General features: G+C 28.2%; 2 pseudogenes; both read left to right on the top strand.

The window, feature by feature from the left end:
* The window catches only part of LOC131177192 (protein TIC 214-like), a 5,345-nt pseudogene extending 2,878 nt beyond the window's left edge, over positions 1-2,467 (top strand).
* A 1,410-nt stretch (positions 2,468-3,877) lies between these two features.
* On the top strand, positions 3,878-5,038 carry LOC131177191 (NAD(P)H-quinone oxidoreductase subunit H, chloroplastic-like; annotated as a pseudogene).
* The last annotated feature ends 733 nt before the right edge of the window (positions 5,039-5,771 follow it).

The raw sequence follows: 5,771 nt of genomic DNA, 5'->3' as shown, positions 1-5,771 counted from the left end.
GTTAAATGCACCTATAATGGAGTTCAATTATCAGAAAAAGAATTTACGAAAAACTGGTTAATAGACGGGATTCAAATAAAGATCCTATTTCCTGTTAGTCGAAAACCTTGGTTCAAATCTAAGTTAAAATTCTCTCATAAAGATCAAGCGAAAATGAAAAAAGTACAAAAAATGATTTTTTCAACAGTTTTGGGAATGGAAGCTGAACTTCCTTTTGGTTCTCCCCGAAAACGGCTTTCACTTTTTGAACCCATCTTTAAAAAACTCGAAAAAAAAATTAGAAAAATGCAAAAAAATGGTTTTCGAGTTATAACAATTTTAGAAGAAAGAAGAAAATTTTTTCTAAATTTCTTAAAAGAAAAAAAAAACTGGATCATCAAAAACATTTTTTTTCGAAAAGAAATAATAAACAACCTTTCAAAATCAAAAAGAAATCCAATTCTATTATCTGGATTTAGAGAAGTATATGAATTGAATGAACCTAAAAAAGAAAAAGATTCGATAATCAATAACAATAATGAGACGATTAAAAAATTATCCATCCCAATTCGATCTATGACTTGGACAAATTATTCACTGACAGAAAAAAAAATGAAAGATCTTTCTGCTAGAAGAAAGATAATCATAAATCAAATAGAAAAAATTACAAAAGAAAAGGAAAAAAAAATGAGAACCCCGGAAATAAATATTAGTCCTAACAAAAACAAAATAAGTTATAATGCTAAAAAATTAAAATCATCAAAAAATATTTCGCAGATAGTAAAAAGAAGAAATGTTCGATTAGCGCGTAAATTCCATTTTTTTATAAAAATTTTGATTGAAAAGATATACATAGATATCTTTTTAGGTATCATTAATATTCCAAGGATCAATGCACAGCTTTTTCTTAAATCAACAAAAAAAATTATTACTAAATACATTTACAATAATGAAGAAAATCAGAAAAAAATTGATAAAACAAATCAAAATACAATTCACTTTATTTCGATTATAAAAAAGTCACGTAATAGTAATAATAGTAATGTTGTTGTTATTAATAAAAATTCAAAGATTTTTTGTGACATATCCTCCTTGTCACAAGCTTATGTATTTTACAAATTATCACAAATCAAAATTATTAACTTATATAAGTTAAAATCTATCTTTGAATATCATAGCCTTTTTCTGAAGAATGAAATAAAGGATTTTTTTATAGCCCAAGGGCTATTTAATTCCGAATTAAAAAATAAAAATTTTAGAAATTCTGTAATGAATCAATGGAAAAATTGGTTAAGGAGTCATTATCAATATAAATACGATCTATCTCAGATTAGATGGTCTAGATTAACACCACAAAAATGGCGAAATATAATCAATCAACATCAACACCATATGGTTCAAAATAAAAAATTAAACAAATGGAATTTATATGAAAAAGACCGATTAATTCATTACAAAAAAAAAAATGATTTTGAGACAGATTCATTACCAAATCAAAAAGATAATTTTAAAAAACACTATAAATATAATCTTTTATCATATAAATCTATTAATTATGAAAATAAGAAGGACTCATATATTTATGGATCACCATTACAAGTAAATAATAAACAAGAGATTTCTTATAATTACAACACAAAAAAAAGCAAATTATTTGACATGTTGGAAGATATTTCTATCAATAATTATCTAGCGGAAGATGATATTATTGATATGGAGAAAAGCGCGGATAGAAAATATTTTGATTGGAGAATTCTCAATTTTTGTCTTAGAAAGAAGGTTGATATTGAGTCCTGGATCGATACCGGAAGCAAAGATAAAAAAAATACTAAGACTAGGACTAATAAGTATCAAATAATTGATAAAATTGATAAGAAAAATCTTTTTTTTCTTACAATTCACCAAGATCAAGAAGTTAATTCATCCAATCAAAAAGGTTTTTTTTTTGATTGGATGGGAATGAATGAAGAAATAAAAAATTGTCTTATATCCAATTTTGAACTTTGGTTCTTTCGAAAATTTGTGATACTTTACAACACATATAAGATAAAACCATGGGCGATACCCATCCAATTTCTTCTTTTCAATTTTCATAGAAATGAAAATGTTAGTAAAAATAATAAAATTAACCGGAAGAAAAATAGCGATCTTTTTATATCTATATCATCGAATGAAAAAAAAATTATTGAATTAGAGAATCAAAATCACGAAGAAAAAGAATCAGAAGACCAAGGGGACTTTGGGTCAGTTTTCGCAAATCAAGAAAAAGATATTGAAGAAGATTATATAGAATTAGATATGAAAAAACATAGAAATAAAAAGCAAAACAAAAGTCATATGGAAGTAGAACTTGATTTCTTCCTAAAACGGTATTTATGTTTTCAATTAAGATGGAATGGTTCTTTAAATCACAAAATAATCAATAATATCAAAGTATATTGTCTCCTGCATAGATTGACAAATTCATGAGAAATTATTATATCTTTTATTCAAAAATCAAGAAATAAATTTAAATATTCTAATAGTTCAGAAGAATTTAACTCTTACGGAATTAATGAAAAAGGGAATATTGATTATCGAACCTGTTCGTCTGTCGGTAAAAAATGATGGACAATTTATTTTGTATCAAATGGTAGGTATCCTATTAGTTCATAAGAACAAACAACAAATTAATCAAAAATACAGAGAAAATTTTTATGTTGATAAAAAGAATTTTACCGAATCTATTGAAAGACATCAAAGTATAATTGGAAATAGAAACAAAAATGATTATAATTTACTTGTTACTGAAAATATTTTACCCCTAAACGTCGTAAAGAATTAAAAATTTTTTTCAACTTAAAAAATCAAGATGATATTCATACAAATACAGAAATTTTCAATGGTAATAACATAAAAATTGTAGTCCCATTTTAGATAAAAGCAAACATTTTGATAGAGAAAAAATAAACTAATTAAATTACAATTTTTTCTTTGGCCCAATTTTCGATTAGAAGATTTAGCTTGTATGAATCGTTATTGGTTCGATACTAATAATGCTAGTCGGTTCAGTATGGTAAGAATATATATATATCCGCGGTTGAAATTTTGATAAGGGTGCATTTTTCATATATCCCATAGCATATCTGATTTAGTATATGAAAACAAGGAGATGGGTACGTCATTCTTTTTCTTTTCCACTCCATATTCCATTCTGATACATGTAATTCAATTATGTATCAATTAGATCTAGAAACGAATCAATGGAATTTTTTTCTTTTCATATTAAGTAGAATTTTTTTCTCTTTTGTAAGCGAAGAAATATACCATCCTTTTGTATCTATAACCGAATAAAAAAAAAATTGGATTGATTAATGATAAATTGTATTTAACAAAATTTTGAATTACTAACAAAGTAAAGATTTTTGTTTATACCAAATTAAAATGAACTGACATTATTTTATTTAATAAATTTTTTATTATTACTGATCAATAAAAAAATATTTTAAACTTAATTAATAATTAATAATTAAAAAGGGAATTTGTTTTTTTATTTTAAAAAATTAATTAATTTAATTTATTTCAAAATAATAAAAAGACGAAAACAAGGGATCTGTTTAATTTAAAATAGTAAGTTTCACTAATAAGATACGAAGACTTACTTCACATTTGGAATTGCATAGAAAAGACTATTTATCTCAGAGAGGTTTGCTAAAAATTCTAGGAAAACGACAACGACTCCTGTCTTATTTAGCAAAGAAAAATAGAGTACGTTATAAAGAATTAATTAGCTTTGTTGGATATTCGGGAATCAAAAACTCGTTAATTTTAAGAGTTTTTGAATTATTTGATTTATTAGATCTTGAGATGAACTTCTTTTTGTTTTGTAATTCATGGACGAATGGATCAAGGAAACCCTATGAATGTACCAGCTACGAAAAGACCTTATGATAGTTAATATGGGTCCCCACCACCCATCAATGCATGGTGTTCTTCGCCTCATCGTTACTCTAGACGGGAAGATGTTATTGATGTGAACCAATATTAGGTTATTTACACAGAGGAATGGAAAAAATTGCGGAAAATAGAACAATTATACAATATTTGCCCTATGTAACACGTTGGGATTATTTGGCTACTATGTTCACGAAGCAATAACATAAATGGTCCAGAACTGTTAGGAAATATTCAAGTGCCTAAAAGAGTGGCTATATCAGAATAATTATGTTGGAATTGAGTCGTATAGCTTCTCATTTGTTATGGCTTGGTCCCTTTATGGCGGATATTGGTGCACAGACTCCTTTCTTCTATATTTTTAGAAAGAGAGTTAGTATATGATTTATTCAAAGCTGCCACTGGTATGAGAATGATGCATAATTTTTTCGTATCGGGAGTAGCGTCGATCTACCTCATGGTTGGATAGATAAATGTTTGGATTTTTGCGATTATTTTTAACAGGAGTTACTGAATATCAAAAACTTATTACGCGAAATCCTATTTTTAGAACGAGTTGAGGGAGTAGGTATTGTTGGTACAGAGGAAGCAAAAAATTGGGGTTTATCGGGACCAATGCTACGAGCTTCCGGAGTACAATGGGATCTTCGTAAAGTTGATCATTATGAGTGTTACGACGAATTTGATTGGGAAATCCAGTGGCAAAAAGAAGGAGAATCCTTAGCTCGTTATTTAGTCGAATTGGTGAAATGATGGAATCTATAAAAATTATTCAACAGGCTCTGGAAGGAATTAGGGGCCCTATGAGAATTTAGAAATCCGACGTTTTGATAGAAAGGGATTCGGAATGGAACGATTTGAATATCGATTCATTAGTAAAAACTTCTCCTACTTTTGAATTACCAAACAAGAACTTTATGTGAGTCGAAGCCCCAAAAGGAGAATTGGGAATTTTTCGATAGGAGATCAGAGCGGTTTTCCTTGGAGATGGAAAATTTGTCCGCGGGTTTTATCAATTTGCAAATTCTTCTGAATTAGTTAAAAGAATGAAATTGGCGATATTATGACAATAATAGGTAGTATAGATATCATTATGGGAGAAGTTGATCTTTTAAATGATAATTGATACAACGAAATACAAGCTATCAATTCATTTTCTAGATTAGAATCCTTAAACGAGGTCTATGGAATTATATGGGTGTTTGTCCCGATTTTTATTCTTGTATTGGGAATCACGATAGGCATACTAGTAATTGTATGGTTAGAAAGAGAAATATCTGCAGGGATACAACAACGTATTGGACCTGAATATGCCGGTCCTTTAGGAGTTCTTCAAGCTCTAGCGGATGGGACAAAACTACTTTTCAAAGAGAATCTTTTTCCATCTAGGGGGGATATTCGTTTATTCAGTATCGGACCATCCATAGCAGTCATATCAACTCTATTAAGCTATTCGGTAATTCCTTTTGGCTATCACCTTGTTTTAACTGATCTAAATATTGGTGTTTTTATGGATTGCCATTTCAAGTATTGCTCCCATCGGACTTCTTATGTCGGATATGGATCAAATAATAAATATTCCTTTTGGGCTGGTTTACGAGCTGCTGCTCAATCGATTAGTTATGAAATACCATTAACTCTTTGTGTGTTATCCATATCTCTACGTGTGATTTGTTGAAATATAAACTTTTCCCTATTCCTTTCTTTTTATCTTTTTAGGAAGAAGGCGAAATGAATTGAATAGATATCTTCATTTTTTATTCATCGTTTGGGTTGATGAACTAAATTGGATAGTTATATGAGTGAAAGAAAACAACTTCTACATTTGCAGTAAAAAAATTGAGACTCATTTCCTATGT

The sequence above is a fragment of the Hevea brasiliensis genome, unplaced genomic scaffold (assembly GCF_030052815.1).
Source record: "Hevea brasiliensis isolate MT/VB/25A 57/8 unplaced genomic scaffold, ASM3005281v1 Scaf348, whole genome shotgun sequence".
Lineage (NCBI taxonomy): Eukaryota > Viridiplantae > Streptophyta > Magnoliopsida > Malpighiales > Euphorbiaceae > Hevea > Hevea brasiliensis.
This window is presented reverse-complemented; position numbering and strand designations above follow the sequence as displayed.